Source organism: Anser cygnoides, chromosome 1 (assembly GCF_040182565.1).
Source record: "Anser cygnoides isolate HZ-2024a breed goose chromosome 1, Taihu_goose_T2T_genome, whole genome shotgun sequence".
Lineage (NCBI taxonomy): Eukaryota > Metazoa > Chordata > Aves > Anseriformes > Anatidae > Anser > Anser cygnoides.
In genome coordinates this window covers 85,317,437-85,337,508 of record NC_089873.1, presented here as the reverse complement: position 1 = coordinate 85,337,508, position 20,072 = coordinate 85,317,437, and positions in this window count along the sequence as shown.

Sequence of the window (20,072 nt, the reverse complement as noted above, 5' to 3'; positions counted from 1 at the left end):
AATGGGAATAAGCTTTTTAGCACAAAATCATTACTTGAACCGTTTTAGATTCTTTTGTTATCTGATGGAATTGAAATCAATATGTCAGGCTATAGATACAGAAATTAAGTGCTAACTTGAGTTTTGTATTGGTTTCTAGAATAAAACTCTAGAGCTATTTAGCCAATAAATTACTTCTTGTTAAGTTTTCCATTGATATTTTCATAATGTGCTTTCCACATATTTTCATTACATTTATATATTACTTTCACTTAGATGGAGAAAATTCACACTTTGCAAATATATAGCAGGATTAGACTGAAGTGCTGCCTACATAAAATAAAGACCTAAGACAAGGTCTCTTCCTTTAGCTCTAAGGGTGGCAATTAAAACAGCATAAAATGAGCACATCTTAAGAGCTAAGCATGTCATATGAGCTAGTGAAATAACTTGTATGTCTAATTCACTTGCATATCATAATTGCTAGGCAGACGTTTTACTAAATGCAGTTCTAAGCTTTTATGTGAATTATTCTTAAAGTCACTTTAATCCTTTTATTTGTCACCTCTTTTCACAATGTAACTGAGAAGAGGTTTGTCAGTTCTCTCTTAGGTACAAATCTATTTGTTCTGTCTTTGGCTGTAGTACTATTGAGCTATTAAATAGCAACGTAATTATTTTAAGCATAAACATAAAACACAATTATTGAATTCCAAGACTTGATCTTGCTCACAGTGAAATTATATAGTATATCTTTTCCTTTTACTTATTTAAATCAACATTTAAAGGTACAATGTGGAAGAACTTCAATAAAGCAGTTCAATAAAGCAGAATGTAAAACATTCATCTAGCACCTGTAACCAGTCCACAAAGCAAGGGTTGTACCCTCATGGTAATGCTGAAGTGAACAGGGAACAAGTTGTTACTTGCCAGGACTGAGGGTAGCAACTTCTCAGCCTATGAATCCAGTCATTTTAATCTTAAGTGAAAAGAATTCATTCTTAACTTCATTTAGTAAAAGATTGGAAGTGAAATATTCATCAGCTTCTGAAGAATTCTCTTATTTCATATTAGGAATAATTCCCTTTCTCTCTTCTATGCTGGATAGGAGCACAAAGGACTTCAATTAAACAGTGAGAGATGTGAATTATTATGTAGTAAGTGACAACAAGATATGTGATTAGTTCCAAATATCCCACAAAGCTTTTAACACTGAACTGCCAAACTGATTTGATAAAATGATATTTAAAAACAGAAGAGGTAAGAGGCTTAAGTTACCTGCCCCCCTGCGCCCCGTTTTCCAGTTAAAATTAAAATAATGTAGTTGGTAGTGCAGAAATTGTACCTGATGGCAGCACACTGTGAAGAAGACCTAAAGCTGTAGTAGCTATGAAACATTAGTGATTTTTACATCACAGAAAGTGTCCCAAGTTAGCAGGCAATTAACCATGGAAAGCCATATGCCTTCTGCTACAACTCGCTCCATCCTTATCCCTGCTAACATCAAGTTCCTGAATGAATTATTGTTTTTGTGAAGTAGAGGGTTGCTTAGAGGTTATAATCAGGATTACAAAATTGTAAAACTAGGAGGGGCAAGGAATTACCAAGCTAAATAATTTATTTTTTTTTTTGCATCTGTTTTTGGTCTCTGTTTCTGAGTTTAGTTTTCCTATCTAGTCAGCACTGAAAGATATTTCCACAGAGCTCCTGCTTTATTCCAGTTTTCCTAGAAATGTCTTGAATGAGTGATATATCATGTACTTTCATCTGCTTCCTCTTTGTAAAGTGGGGAAAATATTTCTTCTTAAGTATAAGAAATGTTGAGTAAGAATTTTGATTGAGAATGCTTTCAGTCATTATATTGCCTAGTATAAGTGTTGATGATAGTCTGGAGCTGCTGAACACTACTATAATAATAATAAAATAGTATACTATTTCTGAAAAGGTTCTTCCATAAGTCAGCTCTTTTGTCTTATAAACAAAACATACCCCCCCCCCCCCTTTTTTTTTCTTTTTTTTTTTTTTTTAGGAGAATTCAAACTCAAATGAAAATGTTTCAACTCAGTCTTTAAGTGTTTGATGTTTGGGACTCTGGTATATTTATTTGGAGTGGAAACTTCTCTTCAAGTTCTCATACACTAAGTACATTGTTCACTGTTTAAGTTTGAGTTGACTAATTTGAGGTTTAATTGTAAGAAAGTTCAACTGCAGATTGTATCCAAACTGAAAGCTAACCAAACATCAAAAGCAGGCTTTTTCTCGAAAAAGATAAAATGATCTTAAGCTTAATATTTTGTTGATGCTATTGCTATATATGGAAAGCGATTTTCTTTTTATTTGCATTTTTTTATATATCTGTTACTTAAGTAAATTGCAAAGGAGATGATGTTCTAATTAGGCTTTTTTGACATAAGTCTGAGTAAATTGGCAGTAATTCAGGTGCAAGGTGCATTTCTAGAGCACTTTTTTCATTGATAATTGAATCAAAACCAGTTCTGAACTTCCAGAAAGATGTAATAGAAAGTTTGACCAATAATGTCTGTTATCAGTATTTTTCATGGGTAGAGATGACGTGACTGAGATGCAAAACATGGTTTTTTTTTGAATGTTACTCATAAAATAGATGTTATGCTTAAGGGAAAAAAAAAAATCTTAGATCCAGATAATTTTAGTCAAACAAATGTACAGCTTTGAAATTTCCAAAACTGCTTTTTTTTTTTTCTTATTGAGACATACAGAAAAATCTCCCAGGATGAAAAAATAGGTTCAGGACATAGAATTGTTAGTGCTAGGAACCAACCAAGATCTTCAAAATAATGAGAAGGGTGTTTTTTTTTTGGTTTTCTTTTTTTGTTGTTGTTGTTGTTTTTTGAAAGTGTTAAGGAAAAATAACTAAACTAGGATTTAATATAGCCTTCTTACATTCATGTTTGTATTTTCTGAGTTTGGATACTTTAAAGTTACTTTATTTTGTTTAATGAAATATTTATTATATAAACAGTTATTTAGCTAATCTGATGCATAGACACTAGCCTACGTATTTCATATGGCTTGTGCTTGTGCTCATGTTTCATAAATGCATGTCCAGGACACAGTTTAGTGCCTTGACTGTTGTCTTTATTGTAAACAACTTCAATCAGTTATCCGTATATTAAGTTAATGTAGGAGCAAGCATTTAATCTCATGACTAAACCTGCTCTTAACTACATACATGTTTGGTATTTCAGAACATGTTTAGAATAGTTGTTAAATCCAGGCCAGACTTTGAAATCAACTTGTAGCAAGCACTGTATGCTAGGGAATTTATTTCGGGGGTTACCCTCTCTTGCAATTGCTGTGTGTGTTTTTCCCAGTGTTTACTCTGCACCCAACCACTAATGACAACATTTTAGAGTATGCTTGAGTTGCCCTTTTTCTGCTTCATTGCAACTCAGAATTGATTAGACCGACTTCCAAATTCTGGGAGTTAATGTCATTATGTCTGTGCTGGGGTTAAATCTACTTCTGAGGCCGTCTTGGACCTACCTCCCTATCCTTCCTTACTGAGCTTGCCTGGGTATTGATACAAGCGGGGCTGGGACACTGCAAAGGGCAGCATGGCTCCCAAAGCCTGCCTGGAAAGCCACTGAAGCGGCAGTGGGATTAGCCTCTCCTCAGCGTACTGCTGTGTGGCTGCTCTTGTCTTCCTAGCTGTCTCTTTTCATATGAGGGAAATGTCAGTTTGTGCTGATAGAAGCCCAAACTTTCACCTCTAATGTTTATTTTCTAGGTGTTGATTACATTTCTAGCACTCTTTCTTACAAACTTGAGAAGATTTTCACTTTTGCTCATCTGCAGAAAACTACATGGGATTTTTCCAGGCATAAAACTGATGCTGCTGATTCATTTCTTCTGTTTTATTTCTGTTAAGTTGAGTTCATCTGTTCAGTCCAGTTGAGCCATGTAATGGGTTCCACCTGCCTCCTTGCCCCAGAGCACACAATTGATCACCATGCATTATAGATGAATGTATTTGTAATGTCCACGTGAAAATACCTGGAAACAAACTGTGTGTAACTCCATGATTACCTGCACAGTTATACATGCTTGTCATTTAAGTACCTTGTTTAAAAAAAAAAAAAAGGAAAAAAACACTTTGGGGGGGGAAGGGTGGGTGTAGAATGGAGAACTCCTGGGTTATCTTACACTTGAGAAACTGTAACTTCGTTGTATTAGTGTGCAGCTTGGAAGAAAATTCCTGGATTAAACCAGAATATTTTGGGAGCTGAAGTTTTTGACTTGAGTGGGTGATGTTAAGGAAAGTTAATCACCTCTGACAAGTCACTTCATGCAGAAGTCGATGTAGTTAATCACAATTCATGCTGAGCAAAACTTAGCTGGGAATCTAGGAGCACTAGTTGACTGTAAGTGAACTGTTAGATTGCACACGCCCTTTGGGCATGGTAATTCTGGCAAACAAGATCAGGCTTACTAGCTATGCACTGCCAACAGAAAAATCAAAATAGCTTCTTGTAGCACTTTAGAAACAGTAGCAGTGTGTACAATACCATCATTAGGCATTGGAATAGGCTGCCCAGGGAGGTGGTTTGGTCACCATCCCTGGACGTCTTTAAAAGACGTTTAGATTTAGAGCTTAGTGATATGGTTTAGTGGAGGACTTGTTAGTGTTATGTCAGAGGTTGGACTCAGTGGTCTTGGAGGTCTCTTCCAACCTAGATGATTCTGTGATTAAGAAAAAAAAAAAAAGTTTAGGAAAGATGGGCACAGAAGAGTGACTGAACGGTTATCTTGGTTAAAGACTGGTGGGCTCAAATCTACTGAAGGTTCAAAAAGAAGAGAAGAAATCCTGGCAATGTTGAGATTGGTGGGAAGGGACAATTCTTGTGGAAGTTCTTATAGGTCTTCCATACTTAGCTTATGCTGTTTATTATAAGAAAAGATTTCAAACCTGAATTTGCTCTGCTGTTGTAGGAAAATCTGTCATCAAGTTGAATCAAGCATTATTACCGTTATTTACTCTTATAAAAAGTAAATCAGTGGCATATTTGTGAAGTTTATTTTATGTTTTAGTCTCCTGTATGTACAACTTTGTATGGGTTTGGTGTGTTTGGAGCTCAAGATATAGCACATTTGAATTAAGTGTTGAGGTTCTAAAGTGTGTAGAAATCAATCTTTTTTTAACTACAACTCTCTTCAGGTCTTCCTTGGCATTGTCATGCTATGTAGAAGCCATTGTAGTACCCTTCACTTCCTTTAGAGTTGGTTACAGTTGCCATCATGTTCCATAAGGTATGCTCTTGAATAAAATCCTTACTTTGATTATTTATAAATCTATATTTGACAAAAGCACAACACTTTTTTCAGGTAGATACTTGCAGCAATCAACTCTCATTAAACTGTTACAATTGTCATTTATTCTGTTATAAAATGATAGAGAAAAAGAAGCTGGGAAAACATCTATTTCTCTTCAAGCCAATTACATGGCTTTACATGAATTACATGAAAGGGTAAACTTTCACTAGCATAGATTTAGATCTACTCTATACAGTTTGAAATTATCATCGGTTTGAATACCTTTTTTACCTTAATAGCTTGCAGTAAATTCTGATCTAGTTACTAAAGTGTATTTCCCAAGAAGGACGCTATGTTTGAGTAATAACTTCTCATTTTCTCCTGGACATGCCCATGATTTATAAACAACCTATAAAATGAACTACATTTATTAATGTATAAGTAATCACTGAAAAAAATGCTATGTTGCATCAAACTCAAAATATAACATCTGTGATAACACCAAGCTGCTGATTTTCTTTTTCTTCCCAGAAGGAACAAATCATTATTTCAAATATAACTCTTCTGCCAGCTGTTAATGCTAGCAATATCAGTTCTTTTTGTAAGATAAAACCGTGACCCAAGCCTCTTCCAGAGCTGTGCTTCCGTTTCTAAATCTGTAGAACATTTTTTGTTGTTTTTTAACAAGACCATCTTTGGTAGTCACTTTAGGTGCTTTTTCTCTCTCTAGAAATAGACATTTTTTTCTCTGTGCCCTTTCCAATAAGAAATTGGAACTATGATTACTAATTTGAGGCAAAGGATAACTTGTTCGGAATAACCATGCAAGTACCACGTATGTAAGCACACTTGGTGTGTGTGTGTGTACGTACATAAGTGCATAATTTGCAGATAGGAAACCCATGGGTCAAATGACACAATAGTCACAGGATAGCAGTGTGCTCTGTCTCAGTACAGGCAGGTGCCTTTGCGTATCGCGCTGATGGAAATGCTGGATCTGGAGACCTCTTTCTCCTCATTTATCGCTGCCATCCCAGTGGGGTCGGGGATTCAATGTCTTCATGGCACAACCCTCACAGTAGTCCATCCTGTGGTTATTTTCATGTGGATGGCTTTCTACTCTGTCCCACATGTAGGTGTTTTGTGGCGTTTGATCCATTGCACCCTGGGTCTTAAGCTATTTGTTGATGGGTAGTATTTTCATGACTTGGTGTTCATGAGGGCAAATGAAGTAGGTTTTTCTAGAGATGTTTTGGGTCCGAAGTATGAGCTAATCAAGCATTTCCTGATAAAATAATATTTCTGGCAGAAAATGTTGTATTATTTGTCATTAAAACATTGGAAAAAATATTCTATTTATTTTTCAAATAACATTTTTTACTTTAACAAATTGAAACTTTCTGACTTTCATTTGACTTGTTGATGTATTAAAATAACACATGAATTGAAATGAAATGCTTCTCAACGCTTCTCCTTACTAAGTTGAAAACATTTTATTGATCAAAAAATCATATTTTTGTTTTTAAGAATACTGGTTTAATATTCTGCTGAAATCCTCTTTGAACAGGATTTAGAATCTCTGTATTTTAAGTAGAATTAACTGCAAAAGAAGTAGGTAATTCCTGACCACCTCTCATTAAAGCATAAACTAACTCAGTCTGAACAGGCTAATTTAAAATCCTCCCTCCATTTTGTGCGTGTACTTTCTCAGACTTCCATCTCTGAAGCCTCTCTATTCTGTGTGCATGCCTGTGTGTACCTTTCCCTAGAAAAAGGGTGAATGTGCTCATCAAGAAAGGGAAAGAGCTTGTCTGTAAGGGGGTTACCATACCATGTGTCAGGGAACTCACAACACACTGGTAACTCCATAGTAACTGTCAGCACAGGCACTCTTGTTAGTAAATATATTTTTGAATATAGCTTTCCACAGCCTGTATGTGCTACAAATTCAAAGCTTGCACTGTCCTTCAGTATCTTTCTTAGGCAGACAAACCCTCAAAGTTGATTACCATAGGAGAGAAGTCACCAGAAAGTAAGAGGCTGTTACTCCAGAGTCCCCAAGGTGTCCAAAACCCATAGTTTATATATAAGACATTTAAAAAATAAATAAAAATCTTAGTAAATATAAACCAGTTAATCTAAATCACTGAAATTGTGTTATGGACTCCGGGAGTGCAGATTTGTAGGAAATCACCACTTTGCTAATTGTATTTAGCTCCAGCAGTCTTTAATGAGATTACTTTCTCAATGGCTAAAAGCCCTTTTCCTGTGTCTAATCAAAGATTGGTGTGAGCATTTGCTGATACGCAAGTAAACATGCAATTGTCCCAGCATCTGGGGACCAATCCTTCTGAAGGCTCTGTGTATGTATGTTAAACTGCGGAATATTGCTCTTGTTAGAAGAAATAACGGTTTTTAATATTTATTAACCTTTGCAATGTTTGCAGTCACCATAGCTGGCACTGCAATTAAGTCAGCTAGAAGCTTTCTGTCGTTTAAGGGAATGCATATGGGCATCTGTCAACAGAAACTGTCACTGAAAAGATAACGTTTGGGCTGTCCCATTGCTACAACCACAGAACATCACATAATTCTTGAGTGTTTTTTTTTGGGGGGGGGGGGGGGGGGTGAGGGGACAATATCTGTAATTCTTAGGATGTAATACTTAGCTCTTAATCATTGGATGTGGGTGTTGAGTTTGTACAACATTAATTTTTCTGTGAATGGATACACTTGAAAATAATGAACTGGCATACGGCTTTCAAAGAGATTTGGAATTCTGTAGCCTTGAAAAATGGAGGTTTTCTTCTTTACCATTATGTTATCAAATTGTTTTCATATAGCACCAGGAATGCTTCTCTTTTTAAGTATAATTGTTTCCCTTTGTGGATGCCTGGGGAAACAGAACTTCTTCAGTTTTACTTTCTGATTTTCTCATTTTAGGGAAATGCTAAGGGACACGCTTGTGATAATCAGTAAGAGTATTTGTTGGCTTTGCTTATCATACATCTCTCTCTGACTTGGATCTCAAACAACCACTTAAGAGGCCTCCTATGCAAGCATATGAACATAAAATAAATAAGATGAACATTTCAAGCAAATAGCTTACCTTTATTTTTGATTCAACCATCCATTATAAACGTGCATTATGCTGCACCTCCTGTTGAGATGAGCGCTGCAGGAGTCATGAGCAGAGCAGACCTGACTGCCGTCCTGATTAGATCACCAACTGAGAAGCAGTGATTTAAACAAAATTGGCTGGGCAATGGCTGCTGGTGTGCTATTGTTTTTTTAAAGCCATGGAAGCACAGTGAAGTGATCAGAGTATGAGTGTGGAAACCAAGCACTTTGGGTTCTGTTCCTGCTGTAGACGCATCACCCTTGTGAACCTGCGTCAAGTAACTTAAATGATCCGTATCTCCATTTCCTTATCTGAAAAATGGAGAGAAAAATGCTTATTTCTCACAACTGTCTGAGAGGCTTGTTCGAACACCATGCTGAAGATCCTGATGATGAAGAGGACAGTAACTTAAAGCAGGTTGTTGGGAAAGTAGCTGCTGGTGGGCAGTTCTTTCTGTGATCCAAAAAGCTGAGGAAGGCGCTATTGACAGGTAACTGAGTGCCAGAATCCCCAATTAATCATTATTTTCAGTGGGGTTGTTCATATCCCATAAATGAAAACTGTAAAAATGTTTTGTTTGCAAAACAGTGATCATATGATACTTCCAAACGAAGACATTTACTGCTCAGGAAATGCTGATCAATGAAATGGGCATTTCTGTTAGCTCACTGCTAATTGCAGCAGTGCGGATGGGAAGGCTGTGTGGGCAACCACCTCCTCCCGGTGGCTGCCTGCCAGCTATAAACCACTGAGGGTCACTCCCAAACTGGCCATGATCTTTGGGACCCCTGATCCCTCGTCTTGGATATGGGAAAAGCATGTTAAACTTAAGGTGCTTTAGACATAACATTCTCATTCAACAAATGCACATCTTCCCAAGAGAAGTTTTGGAGCCACAAATTTGCTGGAAACAACCATCTCAGTGTTTGGAAGTTCCCACAGCTGTGACACCCCCTCAGCATTTCCAGGCTCCTCTCTTCACCAAGCATCTGTTTTTCCATTCTGAGAAGCTTTTTCTGTGGTTGACAGCTGAGGAGAACAGCGAAGAGGTGTATGCAGAGGAGAGTGAGGGACAAAGAGTGTACCTGCGGTTAAACTACTGAAGGCCCTGAAAAGGGACAAGTGGGGTACTGAAAGGAATGGTCTCAGGATAGAAGGATGGCAAGGAAAAGAGGGGGTTTCAGAACTAGGGGAGAAAGGAAAAAAAAATAGAAATTTGGTATAAATGTGATAAAAATTTAGGAATATAAAAAAATAGGGGGGAACAGGGATTTCTGGGGGTAAATTGAACAGTAAGTTTAGCTTACAGATGTTATGAAGTGGGGGATTTGTATCTCTTTGTCAATTCATTACTAGAATTGCTTATAATGGAGACTACCAAAATGACAAAATACCGCCTGAATGTTATCCCTGCAGGACACCGCTATTATTTGCATGCTTCTTCTACTGTGCATAACCAATTAAAGGCTGATTTCTGCTAGTGTTTGCATATGCAGAAAGGAGTGCCAATGGATGTGTGCTTAAATTAACTTGTTGGAATTTGTAAGCAGATGAGCAAACTTCCCATGCTGTAGTCCCATAGCTCTGCCTCAGTACAGCTTATATTCCTGCCATTAAAACAGGAGCAGAATCTGAGGGAGGCCCAGATTTGGTGGCTAGGGAGAGGTGAGTAATGGCTATGACTCAAGCCTCTGATGGAAAGGAATATTATTAGTGCCAGTGGGAAAAGGAATTCCTCTCCATGAAACAACGGGCTGTTGTGGCATCTGTTTAAAAAAAAAAAATATAATAATAATCCTTTCTCCTGGCACACTTTGAAATAAAAGCTGAAACAGTTAAGAGCTCTGCTTTGTGCACATATCTCTTTAACCGTCCTGAATTCATACCAGAGTTTGCTGGAAACTTCTGGGAAGGAGGCAGAGAACCTGATAGGATCTGTGCACTGAAATCTGTAGATCCTGTGTGTGGCAGTCATTTGGAAGAAGCTGACATAGGAAAGGATACGACCTCTATGCAGACAGCTGCCTCTAGGCTGACCAGGGTCTCTTATCACAACAGATTTGGGGTGAACTTCTGTCTGAATTATGCAGCAGCTTTCTGAAGGTACTGCACAGGATATTGTCCTTTGCAGAGATCCATAAGATTGCTTCTTTTCTATCGCAATTTTGCAGATCTCTGAAATTTTGTAAAGAAAAAATAGTTTCCATCAGTAACTTGTTCCATACCAGGCAGTATAAGTGAAAGAAAAAAAAAAACTGATCTTGTATGAAGCATTTTCCTTCTGTTTGTTAAATGTCCACTTTGTTTTGCTTTGTTTTTAGGAATCCTATGGTGGTGGTAAGTTCATTTTATTCTTTTGGTTACTTCAGCTTTCTCGCTAGCCAAAGCACTATTTGGAGAAAACCACAACCTTTATTCATTTTAGAAAAATAACTGTCTGCCATCTTCCAAATGATTGGATGTGCATACTCCTCTTTGCTATTACTTATGTACATACAAATATTTTTGAGATTACTGCTGTTTGGAAAAAAAAATTGAACTAGTCTTCAAGGAGAAATATGGAGGGGGAAAAAAAGGCGTGGAAATGCTTACAATTACATGTTACAGATAATAAGTAAACACCCTGTGGTCTTCAAGTATAAACATATGCATTACTTAACTATGAAACTGGAAACTACTTGACCTGTTTTAGTTTAGAGAAATTAAACTGATAAAAGATTTGCAGGTATATGAATTTATTTTAGAGACTATTGGAGAATAATCATTCTCCCAAAGATGTAGTGGCTGGATCGTAATCTTTAATGAAATGGTTGTAAAACTTCTGGCAGTGAACTTATGAAATGTTTTTATTTAGGGTTTTGGTTTGTATTTTTTAATCAGATTCTTATTTAAAAGCATTCTTCTAACAGTATCCAGGGTCTGATAATAGGGTTCTGAATATTGTGTGTTCTTCAAAATACAGAATCCTCTTCTGAATTTTACGAATATTAATTTGTACAAACACACTTTTTACATTAAAACTATGTTGGTATGCAAGGGTGGGATTGATGTTATCTGTTTTTTTCAGAGATGTACAATATTCTCAAGCGTGATATAACCAGAAATACCTTTTCAGAAAGGGGCATTCACTCTCAGCATTTTGAAAACACAATTTGGGCAAGCAATTTGGGCAAGATTTGACTGAAGGGCTAAGATCTGTCTGTATATGCCATATTTGATCTCGTGGATTTGTGATCGCTTCCTCAACTTCTCAGTTATATCAGACAGAGCTGTATAAAAATAAATACCTTAATTCAGACTCTAAGCCTGAAAAATTAAGTTTCTACCAGCAGCTTCTAACAGTTTAATTCCAATTTAGTTCAGAACTTCATTTATATCCATAGTCATTTTAATATGAATCATGGTATTTTAACAATTTGTTTTTGTTAAACTACTACCCACTGGTTAGTTCTTAATCTGTTTCTTGTTAGTTTGGGGGTAACAGGAAAATATACCTGAAGTGGAAAAGGTATCTAAAGTGGAAAAACATCCTAGGAATTTCAGGTGTGTATCTTCTAGCTTTAGGGAACAATGAGTATTTTCACCTCAAAGCTGAAACAGCCCCTGCCTTGAAGCTGAAACATTTAGGTGCCACTACTTTCATTCCTTTTATAAGGATTTCCTTTAATATTACTAACAAAGCTTGGATGCAACAGCTTTGCCCTCAAGGTTTATCCTATATTTAATAGGCCCTAGACTTAGTACTAATCCTTCACATACACTGCCTCTGTATCAGTATGCTTCTAGCTCAGGAGTTGAAAAACTTAAGGGGGCCTTAAGAGGAATGATGTCAACTGGATTTCATCCTAAGTACCATATTTTACAATTCAAGGTTAACCTGGTTTCTAATGTTAACTAGGGTCTCAGGTGCCACGCAGCACATCATTTTTGTTGCAAGACAAAAACAAACAAAAAAAACTGCCCCCAAAATATCGCTCCAGTAGCTGTTGTTTTAAGTCATCTGGAATCCTGTGTTGTAATGTGTTGCAGCATTTTCCACGCTTTAATAACACTGTGTTTCAGATCCTGGCAGATAGTGTTTTGAGGCTGTGCTGATGTTAACATAGCCAGTGTAAGGGGAGAGGGATGGAGAGAGATTTTTGCAAACCTGCTAGGCACTGTAATCCTATTACTGAAAAAAAAGAGGAAGAAAGACATTTTTCCAAACAGCAGGTGCACAAAATAAACCAGACAGGAGCAGGAATAGTTTTTATGGTCATAAATCATTTTAATCAGTGCTTCACCTCTCTAAATCCCCAAGCATAAGTCTTTCCAAGTGTGTATGTATACAAACACACATGTGCACACAAAATACATAAATGATCTTTAAAAATCCTACAGAATTTTGCTGTTGTAAATCCCATAGTATAACAAACATTCTGAAGTCCAGCCTCCTTCCAAAGCAGAGTATTTCATAATAGCAAACATCCTGTAAAAGCAAACAAATCCTGTCATTTTGTGAACAATCTCTGGGCAGCGTAGGTTATTTTAATGGGTGCATCATTTTAAACTTAGCCTTCACCGTCTGTTCTACCCTCTTCACAAATGGAAAAAGAACATAATTCACAACTGTATCATAAAATGTAAGATGGAAGTGATTTAAATGGGCTTATATTCCTTATTCAATAAAGTTTGCATCTGTTATGTTTTTTTCTTATAAATTGTGGGAGGACTGGAGGGTTGTTTTACCTGGAATGCTTTTTGTAGTTGTCTTAAAGCAAATAAAAATTGAGTCATATCTGTAGGATAAGTTCAAGTCTGTTGGCAAAATACAGTTTTATAAATGAGGAGAAAAAGGATAAAAAACAAGAAACTGCCATAGAATTGGGCAGATAATTCGAGCTCTAAGAGTGTAACAGGCAAAACAAGGGACACAGTCATGTCCTGTAAAAAAGGTTCTGTGCACTGGGATTTCAACAGTCCTCAGCGCCTGTGTCTTCTCTGGTAGAGACTCTCGCTGATCATGACTGTGATGGGGCGAATAGGAATTCTTTCTTAACGTTAGCTTTGCCCTCCTCACGCTCTGAGGTTTTGTTTTGTTTTATGGTCAGCTAGCCTCCAAAGGAGTTAAGTTTGCAGTATGTGCCACTCTGACATCTTCGTACCAAGCACAAAAATCAGCTCATTGCCTCTTCTTCCCCAGAGCCATGGTCCTGCTGCTGCAGCTGGAGCAGGGCAGACTCAGAAGTTTGCCTTATTGTGATAAGAATTTGTGTTGCAGCTTCAGTATCCTGGATTACCTAGAACTTGTTGAAAGTGCTGTCTTCATCCTTTTACTGAAGATTATGTTACCAAGCCTTAAGAGATTGTGAATAGACGCATGAATTAGGCATTCCTCATTCAGGGAAAACTCTAAGGATTGTGCCTGGAGTGGCATCAGCATGCTCAGTAATGAAGTTTGACAGTTCACGTCTAAGCTTTCAGGGTAAAGGTGTGTTGGGAGTGTAAGTACGAAAAGATAAAGAAAATCACTTTACAAGGAAAAAAAATAAAAACACTGGTTGGGGAACCAGACTCTGTAAAGAATAATACATGCACTTTGTGAGAGATCAGTGAGCCCAGAAGTATTCAAATGAGCAGTTTCTTGCTTGTGAAAGCAGTACAGAACTGTGTCCTGTTGTTTTGACAAAGCTTCAAAAATATGGAAAGAATATGTTGAAGTCCATCATAGTTAGATTGTTTAGTCTGAAAAGAAAAAAGAGTTATCAAAAAAGGAGACAGCGCTTTTATAGTTCCAACTACTTACCTATGTTTTAATACATACTTGTATTTTGGCTAGAAGCATGAATACCAAATATATGCATTTAGAAAGTGTTTTACCTGCTTCCAAAGCAACCACACCGATATGTTTTGTTTCTGTTTTCTTTTTAAGAAATCATACCTATACATTTAGCTTGCAGAATAGAAATCCTATACTCTCACATAGTGTGCTTTAGTCAGTGTCTTGGATATATTGAACAAAAAAAACCCACCTTTAAAAAGTGCGTATTTGCACGAGATGAGCTCTTAAGAGTTGCTTCTTTCTTCTAGATAACTTTTTCAAATAATTTCTTCGGTGTATCTGCTGATATTTCTGCTGAATATTTGCTGAGTAGGCTGGCTGTTCTGTACGTAGGAATCATGGAGCTGTGTGTGAAGCGTTGCCTATGAAGGGAAACTTGGGGGGGGGTTGTTCTCTTTTAAGAGTGGGTGGATAGAAATGAGCTTGCTTCTGGCAGCCTCAGTTTGGCCCATAGCTTGGTTTAAGTTTGATCCTTACTTAATTATGCCTTAATAGAGTGACCACACTTGGGCACTTTCTGTAAACTTTGCAATTAAAGTTGCGATTAATACTGACACCTTGAAATGTACTCTTAGTAAAATCATTGAATTATTTTGTCTAGCCTTGATAAGGCCATGTATGAGATGAAGGTAGTGCATGCATCCTACTTCGTGAAAGTGATATATTTGTATTAGAATTGATTTAAGGTGTATCTTCAATTAAATTATTCTTAGAAATTTTTAATTCCCCCCCTACACACACTCCTAGAAGCCCACAAATTAGATCTAGAAGTCCACAAATTAGCCATCCAAAACTACCCATCATCAGTAGAGTCTCCTGTGACCTGCATTAACAGAAGCTTCTCATAAATCTGACTCCACAGTCAAAGTGGTGGAAATAGTGCAGATGGATTTACGGAATATCAATAAAAACCTTTTATATAGGAACATCCCAAGAGACCAGTGTTTCATATACTCTGAGGTGCATATATCACTGACAAATCTGCCTGGCAAGCTTGTCTTGGAATTTGATTTATTAACCAAGTCAATTTAACAGTTTATAGACTTGTTCATTTGAACTTAGACGAGTTCTCTGCACGTATTTAAAACACCACTAAATATGTGCATGTGCTGCTAAATGACAACTGCTTCCACACTACTGCCATTCCCCCACACTTTATATTGTAGGCTAGAACTGGCAGTGGTGTGCTATGGTGTCTCCTATGAGCATTAATAGCCCATTTTGATTGAGTATAATTTGTAAGAAACATCTCAAAGACTATGGGAGTCTCAAAAACATTTATTTGCAAGCAAGCAAAGATTATTCTGTAATGGCTAAATCACTGAAGTTTCATTCTTCCTCTGAAATTTCTCTCTCTGCTTTCTGGTTTCATGGAACAAATAGATCGGTACTACCATTTGCACATTGACACCTATTGCAGACTGGGTCTCTCCATCAGGTAGCCTTTTTCCATATTAATAATTCAGCCCAGTTGAATGAAAAGTGCCTCTTTGCAGCAAGCCAGGCAGGCACAGAAAAACCCCGTTCCCTCTTTTCTGAAGAGGCATCATATCTTTCTAAAGGCAGCATTAGTAGCCCTATCTGCGAACCAGAGTGCTTCTATATATACGAGACTGTGTTAACCAAGAGAGGGAAAAGTGCTCTTCTTCTGGAAACCTGAAGCTTCAGTAGCTGTATGCTACTGCGTGAGGGAGAAGGTGAGGAGAACTCTGAGCTCCAGAAATGATCCCTCTGAGCAGAGGCTGGACCCCAGCAGGGTCAGTCACCTGTGCCTTCCTGTAGGACGTGTGATTGCAGGCATTACAACAGACTGAATGCAAGTATCCAATGTACTAATAGTGCTATTATGTATGCAGATACTATAATTAGGAGGACAGGTGGAGGAGGCACATGTCTATTAGAACATGTTTACACTTACAGGCTTCAAATTATGGAATTTCCATACAGTGTATGGAAATATGAATTCTTGCCCTCAAAGTATCATAGCCTTCAAGCAGAATCTGACTGATGTAGTGATACGGTCTTTACTCATAAATGCTGATTCAAAGTATTGGAATATGTGCTATTAAAATATGTAGATCTTAAACACAGTTTGCCTTTTAAATGACGTTTGATACATTAATATTCTTCTTAGATAAAATTACAGATACATCTGTGTTACTGGAGAACTGTTAACCTGCTAAACTGAGGCCTTACATACACAAAAGTATCTTGATAACATGAAGTTAGTAAAATTCATTACAAAGACAAAAACTGAGACAAAAAAAAAAGTTAAAAAAATATTGCAGCATGTGTTAGGCAGTGGGAGGAAGAGATCTGCATGATCACTTAAATTTCAAATTATGACCCTTCTGTTGCTATTTTCAGTGATGTAACTTAAATTTACCTTTCTGATCTCATTACGAAGTCCACTTAGTGGACTTTGTTTCGATCTGCTGTTTATTCTTTTGTATTTACTCTCAAGCGTAAGAGTTGCTGGTGCAGGTCTCGGATAAAACCTTGTAGCGGTCTGTGGCTTCATAAGAATTGAGTGACATTCTCTGAGAATGAAGGTAAATTAACACCAGATTAGCATCTAATAAATGCTCCTGAAATTAATCACACACAGTAATTAATAGATGGCAAAACATCTCTTTTTCTTTAATGAATGAGCAAAATGTCTCATCCGATAATGCACTCAGGATAACAAGGAAGAAAGTAATGTTAACAGAAGGCTTCTTTCTTTGCTGTGAATTTGGGAAATCCTCTCCTTGCTTTGCCACCCACTCTCAAAAGTGCTGTGACTGTGGCTGGCAGAAAGAAAAGCAAACATTGCTGAGCCAGATATTCGCAGCTGTATATGTGTCTCAGCTGTGTCGACCCATCTGCAGTAGTTGCCATCTGCCAATTGCTTTAGCTGGGGAGCATCTGGAAGGTGAGCCATCTTAAAGAGAATCTGCTGCACAGCAGGGAAACAATTTCCTCCTTTTTCTTTTTAATATTGCTTCTTCTATTTTCTGTCCCATGACTTGTGTATGCAGTGGGAATGTTGCCATATAGTAAGTGCCCTGTGTTGCTTATAATTTATAGTTTTAGTCAGTATCTCCACACCAATTATGTACTGAGAAACACGTTACTCCCTCCAGTACCACATGGAGGAAGGAGATAAATCAGACCACCTATGATGAGAATGGTACAATGCCATGCTCCCATCCTCCACCATTTTGGTCTGTGTGTAAGTTCCTTCTAATACTGCCATATTATATGAGTTATACAGGAAAGGACAGGTCCACTTGCTTCAATCTCCTTACATTTCTGAAGTAGTATTAGATAATCATCTTTGTAGGTTTGGCTTCCAAGGATTTAGTTTTGATGATCTGGCTCTTTGATTACAAAATATAGATATAGACAAACATGATGTGCTCTAAGCATATCTTATGGTTATACATAAAATAACGTGAAAAGACTTCCTTTGAATAAATGGGAAAGAATACACAAAAGCCCACTGTCTCTGATGTTTGTGGAGGAAAAAATGCTTTGTACATCAAAGAAAGTGAAAAAGTAGAGCTGGAAATCAGATCTCTTTGCAAAGAATAATATTCAAGCCACCTTTGCTTATCTTGGTGGTGTTTCTATTCGTGTTTTATGAAGAAAGGTTAAGTTGTATTTTTCTCTGTTTATATTTTTCATTTGATGAATTAAGAAGAAATTAGGATTCCTGCTTTGCAGGGGATTTTACTTTGTGCAAGACTGTTTGGCCTTCTACTTAATATCAGAAGGCTGGGTAACAATTATCCATGGCCACTGAGATATTTTTTTTCCCCAAAGTACATACCTTTAAGAATTACCCACCATGACCACCAAAAAAAGCACCAGCCAACCAATAACGACAACAAAAAAGAGGGGGAAAAAAGCAACACCAAAACCTGCAAGCACAAGGCATGACAAACGCTAATCTTTTCTTGGAATCAAAGTTAGGATTTAATAGTGAGAAATGATGATCAGATTTGTGTGAGCAACAGGAAACAAATACACTAAAATGGCTGTTTACTTCTTTGCATCTAGATCTTACCCATGTTATGTTTGAGGCAATGCCAGAGTGTCACTTTCACAAGGCATCTACATCAGCAGCTATAAACAGAAGAAAGGATTTTGTCAGGATAAAAGAAAAATATTGGGAACTTCTATCAACTTTATTTTCTGGCTCTGCAGGCTTCCCTCAGTTGGACTCCACACAACTATTTTCTTTTTAAAAAAAAACTGCTGTAAAATTCTTTCTGCTTGTGCATTAGCTTTTTATTTACTGTTGCTTCTGAGCAGGAGGCTGTCATTCCTAAATTTCTTTTTTCAGTCCCCAAGTCATGTGCTTTAAAAGCAAACTTCCCTTTCTATTTCTTTCGTGTTGGTACCATGGACGTTTATTTCTGACAACTGATTTTGTAGGATTCTGGTCCTTGGCTGTGCTTTTTGGATTCTCCCCAGTTGTTCCTGTTTAGGGCCTGGTAGCTTGAGCTCATTACTCTAATGTTCTAGGAAGTTTCCTGCTGCTAATCCTGGTTGTTGGGCCCCGTGTTCGTTATGCTTACTCCTGACTCCTGTGTACGACATGGTATGCTAAATCACCTGTCACAAGTTTCACGTGAAGTGCAGCCATGATTGCTTCAGTAGGATCACGCGCACTCAAAGGGCTGGTCAGTAGGAGTCAACCTACCATATGCATATGCTAAGACTTGCTTGTGTGCACAGAATAAGCTCTCCAAACTTTATTTTCCTATACTAGCTATTGCTGAGTAAAAGCAGTGAGTCAGTATCTATGTCTGTCAGCATCTGGTGGACTGCCAGCATGGGGCTTGGCCCGTGGGTAGGTGGCAAAGAGCAGGTCATGTTGCAGAGAGACACCTTCTCTACGGAAGATCAAGGTATTATTGTTATCTTTGTGATTTGAATTCAAAGTGGATTCTATGGCTAACAGTTCAAAAAGGGCAAGAAGTCCAAGTATTTTCTCATTCTTAAAAGGATAAAATAGCAGTCATCCTTCCGCTACGTGCAAAGTGCTCCAGGATGCAATTAAGAATATCGTTTTTACTATATAAAGCCCCAAGGGTACCTAAATCCTGTCTACCTGAGCTCGTGAGCTTAACTTGTCATTGTCATTTCAAAATGCAATTGAGCTCTAAACTAGTCCCATTTTATTTGTAGCCCACACAGTTTATGGGAGTCTTTTGTGGCTGTCCGCAATCCTGGCTTCATGACAAGGAGAACAGGAGCCCTGACCAGATTTGAGGACAGTCAGATTGCTTATCCAGATGCTCCTTTTTATGAAGTACCCAGACCTCCAACAGCTATACAAAGCTAGGAAGCAGTGAGTTTTCTGTACAGTCCTTTTAATTTTCATCACAAGTTTATCGTGTTGATTTTATAAGCTGTTACTTCCTAACAAAAGCCAGCAAGTATTTTTAGCTGGTGGAATAGTCTCTTGAGATGGGTATAATTGTGTTTAGTTTAATGTTGGTAGCTGTTTGTATAACTTCAGTTGTGTGGTGGTCCACTTCTCAGTAAAGAAGGAAAGCTATTGACTGGTGCTCCTGCTAAGGGTTGAAGGTTTGAAGAATTCCCTGCATCATCTTCATTACAGAGATCATTTGCTGGTATAACTGATAGCATTGATTAAGGAGCAAGGCAGTAGCCTTGAACTGAGAAGGAAGAAAGCAATGTATCTGGGTGTGATAGGACCTCTGGTCATTCTCACTCATGATTTACTAGCTGTATCAGTCAGTCCGTATTTTTTGTGTACAGTGATAGCTAAAACTGATCACAGTCTCCAGCTGAGCCTTTATCTAGGCCAAGATGAGTAGCAGGCTTACTTAACAAGTCTTGCTG